The sequence below is a fragment of the Stenella coeruleoalba genome, assembly GCF_951394435.1.
Source record: "Stenella coeruleoalba genome assembly, chromosome: 10".
Classification (NCBI taxonomy): Eukaryota; Metazoa; Chordata; class Mammalia; order Artiodactyla; family Delphinidae; genus Stenella; species Stenella coeruleoalba.
The window spans coordinates 23,957,198-23,968,480 of NC_137156.1; the positions used below are offsets into that span (position 1 = coordinate 23,957,198).

The 11,283-nt window shown below is 37.2% G+C and overlaps 1 pseudogene across 1 annotated transcript; it reads right to left on the minus strand.

Annotated features, from left to right (window-relative positions):
• Nucleotides 1-1,310: 1,310 nt before the first annotated feature.
• LOC307192396 (sorting nexin-3-like) lies at nt 1,311-8,144 on the minus strand (annotated as a pseudogene). Its single transcript has 2 exons — nt 8,130-8,144; nt 1,311-1,871 (listed from the first exon to the last, which is right to left on the minus strand). The product of its transcript is annotated as a sorting nexin-3-like (transcript).
• Nucleotides 8,145-11,283: the final 3,139 nt, after the last annotated feature.

Sequence of the window (11,283 nt, forward strand, 5' to 3'; positions counted from 1 at the left end):
ACAATCTTGTTTGGGGGACAGATTAGTACAAAGGGCAGCAAAACACATAGTGATGTCACATAGTAATATCTCACAAAATATTTGTATTTTTAATAGAATTATATGTTTATCGTATCGGATATAATCGTTTATTAATATCGATATTTTCCCTAGTGTTCTTGTCACTATAGGCATACCTCAGACATACTGTGGGTTCAATTCCAGACACCTCAATAAAGTGATTATTGCAATAAAGCTAGTCATACTGATTTTTTGGTTTCCCAGTGCATTAAAAGTTGCACTATACTGTAGTCTATTAAGTACGAAATAGGATTATATCTCAAAAATGTGCATACCTTAATTTAAAAATATTTTATTGCTAAAATATGCTAACCATCATCTGACCTTCAGCAAATCTTAGTCTTTTTTCAATAGTAACATCAAAGATCACTGATCACAGATCACCATAACAAATATAGTTAAGTTTGAAATATTGCAAGAATTATCAAAATGTGTCACAGAGACACTAAATAAGCAAATGCTGTTGGGAAAATGGCACTGATAGACTTACTGTATGCAGGATTGCCACAAACCTTTAATTTGTAGAAAAAAGCATTGTCTGAGAAACACAATAAAGCAAAGCACAATAAAACCAGATATGCCTGTATTTTAACTTCAGTGAATTTTATTTTTGTGTATCAGAAATGCATTTTTATTTTTATTTGAAAACAACCTAAATTTTTAGACAAATGATTTTAGTATATAAATTTGATTTTGTTTTTATACAGAATATAAAGATTTTCCTCATTGATCTTCCATGTGAAGGGGATTACAAGCCTGAAGGGAGATACCTTCTGCACACAAGTGTGTATCTTACGTGTAGGGTACTGGAAACCAATGTGTACTAGCTTCCACACATAAATTAGGTCGTGACACCACCTATTAAAAAGGGGATAAGAGAAAAATTCTATTACTCAGATCCGAGAAGCAAACATGACACAAAAACTGCAGGTGAAGACCAAATGAGTAATTTTAGTTAGGACACTGCAGGTTATACTGGAGTAACAGGTTTGTGAAACTACAGTGTGTACCATATTAAAACAGCAAGAAAGGGCTATTTATATGGAAAGGCTGGAATGAGGGATTTTTTTCACTAAAGCAAATTAACTTCTTGTCAACTGCCAAAACAGAACAGAACTGAGCATTATGTTAGTATACTGAAGGCATATTACACCAGTTTTTGTGCAGCATACTAAAGTTAAAACTTCTTCACTGGTGCGTATGAATCATTAATAGTCATGGAAAGTTTTTTTGCCCCTTCTTGCCAAATTTCAGGCATGTCTTATTTTTGATGGAGCATTACTTGTATCTATAATTTCATCCTGTAAAAACATATGAAGACAACGTTCATTCTGTGCCAAAGGATGACCAGCGACCTTGTCCATAAACTGCTCCAGTCCTTGCTTCCTTTCTTCAATAAAATTGTCAACAAATACTCCATCATCTCTTCTAAAAGAAAGTTGACGCAAAAATGCTTTCCCAGGGACTGGGGGAACTACAACCTTGATCTCTCTTTCTAATTCACTTCGCAGCTACTCAAAGTCACTGTATCTTCTTCTAACGGCAGATTCCTTCAGCTTGAAAATAGGCAGATTTGTCTTGACCCTGCTTTCGTAGGTGGTGAACCGGCCCTGGCCTACCCGCACTGTCTAAGGGTTGCTCACATCGATCTCGAGGAAGCTGCTGGGAGGCCCGCAGGCGTCGTTCAGGTTCTGCGGCTTGGTGATCAGCCGCCGGGTGCCCGCCACGGTCTCCGCCGTTTCACGGCTGTAGCCGCCGCCGCCGTCGCCGCGGGCTCCCTCCACCCCTTCCGCGTTCGGCCGACCTCGCCGCTGGGACGCCGAGCTCGCGCGCAACTTTAGTGAATTTTACAGTGCATTTTTTTAATACAGTAATTTGAAAATAATCGTTTTCAGTAAAGACTTTCTAATTAATGAAGGATGAATAAAAAATGATTCATCTACTGTTGCTATTCTGTTTCTCTCTTTTCTGTTTTCCTGTGATCCATGCTTGCTTCCCTCTGTTTTAAAGGAAGTTAAAAATGAGTAGTTGTGATCTTTTTTTTTTTTTTGCGGTACGCGGGCCTCTCACTGTTGTGGCCTCTCCCGTCGCGGAGCACAGGCTCCGGACGCGCAGGCTCAGCGGCCATGGCTCACGGGCCAGCCGCTCCGCGGCATGTGGGATCTTCCCGGACCGGGGCACGAACTCGGCAGGCGGACTCTCAACCACTGCGCCACCAGGGAAGCCCCTGTGATCATATTTAATGATCTTTTTTACACTTTCTCGGTGTCATGTTGAGTGGACTGTGTCTAATTAGAAGTTAAAACCTCTCTTCTCTCTCTCTCTCACTGTATTTCTCTTGCTTTTTCCTGCTCTCTTCCTGGAATCCATGAATGTTACTTCATATTTACAAAATAAAACATATCAAGGTCATATAATGGATTTCTGGGGGAGAGGAGATTTTTCTTTAGAAATGTTCTTTTCTTGATATAAATTCTGTTGGATATAAATTGTTGGCTGGTTGGATAAGAGGGTCCTTGAACAATGCATTTTCTATCACCTCACCCTGTCTTGAGGGCTCAGCAGGAGCTGATAGACAAGGGGTAAGAGGCATGGAGATGGCAGCCTAGGCCTGTGCTTCTTAATCCTGGGTGCACAGTATAATCACTTGAGACTAATTTTTTTTTAAGTTTTATTGGAGTATAGTTGATTTACAGTGTTTTTTAGTTTCTGCTATACAGCGAAGTGAATCAGTTATACATATACATATATCCACTCTCTTTTAGATTCTTTTCCCATATAGGTCATTATAGAGTATTGAGTAGAGTTCCCTGTGCTATACATTAGGTCCTTATTAGTTATGTTATATATAGGAGTGTGCATATGTCAATCCCAATCTCCCAATAAGATTATTTTTAAATTACTGATTCATAGCCCTGTTCTTTTCCTCCCTTCCCCCTCCCCTCTCCCAAGAAATTTCTATCTGATTAGTCTATGATGGTACTTTTTACAAACACTTAGGGTAATTTTGGACAGGACAATCCTGTGTGCTATTTCACAAATTTTACATGTAAATGAATAATCCAAAGAATGGAAAGTGTTTTAAGTCTTTTGACAACACTGGAAAAAGAAAGGGAATTTCTCCTCTTTTCCCTAAAGGTCTTACATAATCTGTTGATGGGGAGGAAAAATTTGACCAGAAAGATTGTCATCAGTGCTAAATTCCAAGAATGTTCACCCAAAAACTAAAGCATAACTTATCTATGCTACCTGCCTCAATCTTTCTTAGCTTGAAGTGACTTACTGGAGAATTACCCTCTTCAAAAATTCTTACCTTTCTAGCTTTATGAAAGGAGGTTGTGTGTTCTTATTTTCCCAACTTTATAGAAAGATCAGAGGTAATCCTAAGAGAGGCAGTCCCTATTGTTTCCACTGTTGTTCTCCTTTTTTTTTAAAATTGAAGTGCAGTTAATTTACAATATTATATTAGTTTCAGGTGTACAATTTAGTGATTCAATATTTGTATAGATTATACTCCATTTAAAATTATTACAAAACAATGGCTATCATAGCAATCAGAGAAGAAAAAGAAATAAAAGGAATCCAAATTGGAAAAGAAGAGGCAGAACTGTCACTGTTTGCAAATGACATGATACTATACATAGAGAATCCTAAAGATGCTACCAGAAAACTACTAGAGCTAATCAATGAATTTGGTAAAGTAGCAGGATACAAAATTAATGCACATAAACCTCTTGCATTCCTATACACTAATGATGAAAAATCTAAAAGAGAAATTCCAGAAACACTCCCATTTACCATTTCAACAAAATGAATAAAATACCTAGGAATAAACCTACCTAAGGAGACAAAAGACCTGTATGCAGAAAACTATAAGACACTGATGAAAGAAAATAAGATGATACAAATAGACGGAGAGATATACTACGTTCTTGGATTGGAAGAATCAATATTGTGAAAATGACTATACTAGCCAAAGCAATGTACAGATTCAGTGCAATCCCTATCAAACTGCCAATGGCATTTTTCACAGAAATAGAACAAAAAATTTCACAATTTGTATGGAAACATGAAAGACCCTGAATAGCAAAAGCAATCTTGAGAAAGAAAAAAGGAGCCGGAAGAATCAGACTCCCTGACTTCAGACTATACTACAAAGCTACAGTAATCAAGACAGTTTGGTACTGGCACAAAAACAGAAATATAGATCAATGGAACAGGATAGAAAGCCCAGAGGTAAACTCATGCACCTATGGTCAACTTATCTTTGATAAAGGAGGCAAGAATATACCACGGAGAAAAGACAGCCTCTTCAATAAGTGGTGCTGGGAAAACTGGACAGCTACATGTAAAAGAATGAAATTAGAACACTCCCTAACACCATACACAAAAATAAACTCAAAATGAATTAAAGACCTAAATGTAAGGCCAGACACTATAAAATTCTTAGAGGAAAACATAGGCAGAAAACTCCATGACATAAATCACAGCAAGATTCTTTTTGACCCACCTCCTAGAGAAATGGAAATAAAAACAAAAATAAACAAATGAGACCTAATGAAACTTCAAAGCTTTTGCACAGCAAAGGAAACCATAAACAAGATGAAAAGACAACCCTCAGAGTGGGAGAAAATATTTGCAAATGAAGCAACTGACAAAGGAGTAATCTCCAAAATATACAAGCAGCTCATGCAGCTCAATATCAAAAACACAAACAACCGAATCCAAAAATGGGTGGAAGACCTAAATAGACATTTCTCCAAAGAAGACATACAGATGGCCAAGAAGCATATGAAAAGCTGCTTAACATCACTAATCATTAGAGAAATGCAAATCAAAACTACAGTGAGGTATCACCTCACACTGGTCAGAATGGCCATCATCAAAACATCTACAAACAATAAATACTGGAGAGGGTGTGGAGAAAAGGGCACCCTCTTGCAGTGTTGGTGGGAATGTAAATTGATACAGCCACTATGGAGAACAGTATGGAGGTTCCTCAAAAAACTAAAAATAGAACTACCATATGACCCAGCAATCCCATTACAGGGCATATACCTTGAGAAAACCATAATTCAAAAAGAGTCATGTACCATAATGTTCATTGCAGCTCTATTTACAATAGCCAGGACATGGAAGCAAGCTAAGTGTCCATTGACAGATGAATGGATAAAGAAGGTGTGGCACATATATACAATGGAATATTACTCAGCCATAAAAAGAAAAGGAATTGAGTTATTTGTAGTGAAGTGGATGGACCTAGAGACTGTCATACAGAGTGAAGTAATTCAGAAAGAGAAAAACAAAAACCGTATGCTAACACATATGGTTATATGGAATCTAAAAAAACAAATATGGTTATGAAGAACCTAGGGGCAGGACAGGAATAAAGACGCAGATGTAGAGAATAGACTTGAGGACCCGGGAAGTGGGAAGGGTAAGCTGGGATGAAGTGAGAGAGTGGCATGGACGTATATACACTACCAAATGTAAAATAGATAGCTAGTGGGAAGCAGCCGCATAACACAGGTAGATCAACTCAGTGCTTTGTGTCCACCTGGAGGGGTGGGATAGGGAGGGTGGGAGGGAGACACAAGAGGGAGGAGATATGGGGATGTATGTGTATGTATAGCTGCTTCACTTTGTTATACAGCAGAAACTAACACACCATTGTAAAGCAATTATACTCCAATAAAGATGTTAAAAAAAAGTTAGATCAAAACAATGGCTATATTCCCTGTGCTGTGTAATATGTCCTTGTTTCTTATCTAGTTTTTACACTGTATTTTGTGCCTCTTAATTCCAAACCCCTATCTTGTCTGTCCCCTTCCCTCTCCCCATTGGTAACCACTAGTTTGTTTTCTATACCTGTGAGTCTGTTTCTGTTTTGTTATACACAGTCATTTGCTTTATTTTTAGATTCCACATATAAGTGATAACAGAGTATTTTTCTTTATCTGTCTGACTTATTTCACTAAGCATAATTCTCTCTAGGTCCATCCATGTTGTTGCAAACGTCAGAATTTCATTATTTTTTATGGTTGAGTAATACTTCATTACACACACACACACACACACACACACACACACACACACACACACACACATATATATATACCAAATATTCTTTTTCATTCATCTGTTGATGGACATTTAAGTTGCTTTTATATCTTGGCTATTGTAAATAATGCTGCTATGAACATTTGGGTGCATATTTCTTTTCAAATCAGTGTCTTTGTTTTCTTCAGATATATACCCAGGAGTGGAATTTCTGGGTCATATGGTAGTTCTATTTTTAGTTGTTTTTGGTTTGTTTGTTTGTTTTTGGTTTTGTTTTTTTGGTCACACCCCTCGGCTTGCAGGATCTTAGTTTCCCGAACTCCAGGCCCATGTCAGTGAAAGCGCCGTGTCCTAACCAGTGGACCACCAGGGAATTCCCCTATTTTTAGTTTTTTGAAGAACCTCCATACGGTTTTTCATAGTGGCTGCACCAATTTACATTCCCACCAACAGTGCACAAGGGTTCCCTTTTTTTCACATCCTTGCCAATATTTGACTTTTTGATGATATCCATTCTAGTAGGTGTGAGGTGATATCTCTCAGTTGTTTTGATTTGCATTTCTCTAATGATAAGCAATGTTGGACATCTTTTCAGGTGTCTGTTAGCCATCTGCATGTTCTTGAATTGGGCTATTTCATAGCATCTCTTGTCCACATTGGGTGGAATGAGAAGACAGGTAGAGGGAATGAGGTTAGGGAAAGAACTGCACAATTCTTCCATTCCACAGTCATCAAGAAGTATATAATTAATCTTAAACCATGCTCAGTAAAGATACAAAAATCTTCTTGTTTTTGGCCAGCGAAACAGCCTTGTATCAAGCTTTATTTTTATTGCTGAGAAATACATATGCTGAGTGATATGCACAATCAAGTGTGTGTCAGAGTCCATTTGGCTTCTCAACTGGTTTGAAATATTAACCCTATTTCTAGATCAACAGATCTCAACTCTAGCTACCCATCAGAGTCAGCTTAGAGCTTTGTAAAAAGTACCATCACCCAGGTCCCACCTCAGACTAATCAAATAGAAATTTCTTGGGGTGGAAGGAAGGAAGAGAAGTTAGGGCTATGAATCAGTAATTTAAAATACATTCTCAAGTGATTATGCTGTGCAACCCAGAATTAAGAAACACGGTCCAAAGCTGACATCTAGGGGGTCCTAGGCTGTCCATGCCTTCTACCCCTTATCTGTCAGCTCCTGTTGAGCCATCAAATCAAGGTGAGGTGGGAGGGAGTGTATTGTTCAAGGAGTTCTTATCAAACTAGCCACTTCCTATCTAAATAAATATTTTGAACTCTGTTCTTCTCGTTAAGAGTTTCAACCACAATTAATTGAGTGGCCTTTGATCCATATCACTATCTTCATTATTATAAAGATACTGTGGTGCCTTACCCAAAAATGTGTTATATGCCACTAAAAAACAGTATAATAGTAGTTTAGTTAATGTATAATTGGTCTCTGAGTAAAGGTAGGGCAGAGTCCTTTCAATCTTGGATGTAGGATTTCAACTTCCTTATTTTCTAAATACTCTGACTTCAAAGAATATATAAGGCCAGAGTGAGCTTTGAGAGGAGATTACAAAAATAAGAGCTAGCTTGTGAAGAAACTGAAGGTCATTCCTCTGTAATTGCACCAAATAAAATGTACTGCTATCTTATATAGAGAGAGAAGCCATTCCAGATTTCCTTGCATCTGTTATATTAACTAGTCTATTTCAGTTTTTTTTCTGTGTCGTTTTAAATAAAGTTGGATGGCAAGCTACACCTGTCATTCTAGTAGGTTAGTTTATGAATCAATTCTAGAGAATCTTCTGGTCAGAAATCCCCCTCTTACCTGATTTTCTTTCTTTCTTTTTTTTCTCATTGATTTCTAGTACCTATTCATATATACCAGATATTAAACTGTTATATAGTTGTAATATTTTCTCCCAGCCTCACATTGGTTTTCAAATGTATTTTTCAATATTGTTTATGGTTTCTTTTGTCATAAAGAAGTTTAAAGTTTTGTTTACCTTTTTTTTCTTCATGGGTTTATGATTTTGTGCTTTTTTTTCCTTTTCTTTTGAAAGTCCTTTCAAGTTCATAGTTTTTTATTTGTTTTTTTACATTTAGCCGTATATAGCATTTTATTTTTATCCATAAGTTTAAATAGTTAGCTTTATTTTTTCCCTTAACTATAGGCAATTGCCGCAGTGTTGTTCATTGACTAGCACACTCTTTACCTGATCTTTTGAAATGTCACATTTACCGTATTCTAAATTCCTATATGTATTAGATTGAAAGACACAGATATTTTTAAAGGTTTTTTTTTTTTATTGGAGTATAATTGCTTTACAATGGTATGTTAGTTTCAGCTTCACAACAAAATGAATCAGTTATATATATACATATATTCCCATATCTCTTCCCGCTTGCGTCTCCCTCCCTCCCACCCTCCCTATCCCACCCCTCCAGGCGGTCACAAAGCACCGAGCTGATCTCCCTGTGCTATGCGGCTGCTTCCCACTAGCTATCTACCTTACGTTTGATAGTGTATATATGTCCATGCCTCTTTATCGCTTTGTCACCGTTTACCCTTCCCGCTCCCCATAGCCTCAAGTCCATTCTCTAGTAAGTCTGTGTCTTTATTCCTGTTTCACCCCTAGGTTTTCCATGACATTTTTTTTTCTTAAATTCCATATATATGTGTTAGCATACGGTATTTGTCTCTCTCTTTCTGACTTACTTCACTCTGTATGACAGACTCTAGGTCTATCCACCTCATTACAAATAGCTCAATTTCGTCTCTTTTTATGGCTGAGTAATATTCCATTGTATATATGTGCCACATCTTCTTTATCCATTCATCCGATGATGGACACTTAGGTTGTTTCCATCTCTGGGCTATTGTAAATAGAGCTGCAATGAACATTTTGGTACATGACTCTTTTTGAATTATGGTTTTCTCAGGGTATATGCCCAGTAGTGGGATTGCTGGGTCATATGGTAGTTCTATTTGTAGCTTTTTAAGGAACCTCCATACTGTTCTCCACAGTGGCTGTATCAATTTACATTCCCACCAACAGTGTAAGAGGGTTCCCTTTTCTCCACACCCTCTCCAGCATTTATTGTTTCTAGATTTTTTGATGATGGCCATTCTGACCGGTGTGAGATGATATCTCATTGTAGTTTTGATTTGCATTTCTCTAATGATTAGTGATGTTGAGCATTCTTTCATGTGTTTGTTGGCACTCTGTATATCTTCTTTGGAGAAATGTCTATTTAGGTCTTCTGCCCATTTTTGGATTGGGTTGTTTGTTTTTTTGTTATTAAGCTGCATGAGCTGCTTATAAATTTTGGAGATTAATCCTTTGTCAGTTGCTTCATTTGCAAATATTTTCTCCCATTCTGAGGGTTGTCTTTTGGTCTTCTTTATGGTTTCCTTTGCTGCGCAAAAGCTTTTAAGTTTCATTAGGTCCCATTTGTTTACTTTTGTTTTTATTTCCATTTCTCTAGGAGGTGGGTCAAAAAGGACCTTGCTGTGATTTATGTCATAGAGTGTTCTGCCTATGTTTTCCTCTAAGAGTTTGATAGTTTCTGGCCTTAAATTTAGGTCTTTAATCCATTTTGAGCTTATTTTTGTGTATGGTGTTAGGGAGTGATCTAATCTCATACTTTTACATGTAGCTGTCCAGTTTTCCCAGAACCACTTATTGAATAGGCTGTCCTTTCTCCACTGTACATTTCTGCCTCCTTTGTCAAAGATAAGGTGACCATATGTGCGTGGGTTTATCTCTGGGCTTTCTATCCTGTTCCATTGATCTATATTTCTGTTTCTGTGCCAGTACCATACTGTCTTGATTACTGTAGCTTTGTAGTATAGTCTGAAGTCAGGAAGCCTGATTCCTCCAGCTCCATTTTTCGTTCTCAAGATTGCTTTGGCTATTCAGGGTCTTTTGTGTTTCCATACAAATTGTGAAATTTTTTGTTCTAGTTCTGTGAAAAATGCCAGTGGTAGTTTCATAGGGATTGCATTGAATCTGTAGATTGCTTTGGGTAGTATAGTCATTTTCACAATGTTGATTCTTCCAATCCAAGAACATGGTATATCTCTCCATCTATTTGTATCATCTTTAATTTCTTTCATCAGTGTCTTATAATTTTCTGCATACAGGTCTTTTGTCTCCTTAGGTAGGTTTATTCCTAGGTATTTTATTCTTTTTGTTGCAATGGTAAATGGGAGTGTTTTCTTGATTTCACTTTCAGATTTTTCATCCTTAGTGTATAGGAATGCCAGAGATTTCTGTGCATTAATTTTGTATCCTGCTACTTTACCAAATTCATTGATTAGCTCTAGTAGTTTTCTGGTAGCATCTTTAGGATTCTCTATGTATAGGATCATGTCATCTGCAAACAGTGACCGCTTTACTTCTTCCTTTCCGATTTGGATTCCTTTTATTTCCTTTTCTTCTCTGATTGCTGTGGCTAAAACTTCCAAGACTATGTTGAAAAAGAGTGGTGAGAGTGGGCAACTTTTTCTTGTTCCTGATCTTAGTGGAAATGCTTTCAATTTTTCACCATTGAGGATGATGTTGGCTGTGGGCTTGTCATATATGGCCTTTATTATGTTGAGGAAAGTTCCCTCTTTGCCTACTTTCTTCAGGGTTTTTATCATAAATGGGTGTTGAATTTTTTCAAAAGCTTTCTCTGCATCTATTGAGATGATCATATGGTTTTTCTCCTTCAATTTGTTAATATGGTTTATCACATTGATAGATTTGCATATATTGAAAAATCCTTGCATTCCTGGAATAAACCCCACTTGATCATGGTGTATAATCCTTTTAATGTGCTGTTGGATTCTGTTTGCTAGTATTTTGTTGAGGGTTTTTGCATCTATGTTCATCAGTGATATTGGCCTGTAGTTTTCTTTCTTTGTGACATCCTTGTCTGGTTTTGGTATCAGGGTGATGGTGGCCTCGTAGAATGAGTTGGGGAGTGTTCCTCCCTCTGCTATATTTTGGAAGAGTTTGAGAAGGATAGGTGATAGCTCTTCTCTAAATGTTTGATAGAATTCGCCTGTGAAGCCATCTGGTCCTGGGCTTTTGTTTGTTGGAAGATTTTTAATCACAGTTTCAATTTCAGTGCTTGTGATTGGTCTGTTCATATTTTCTATTTCTTCCTGAT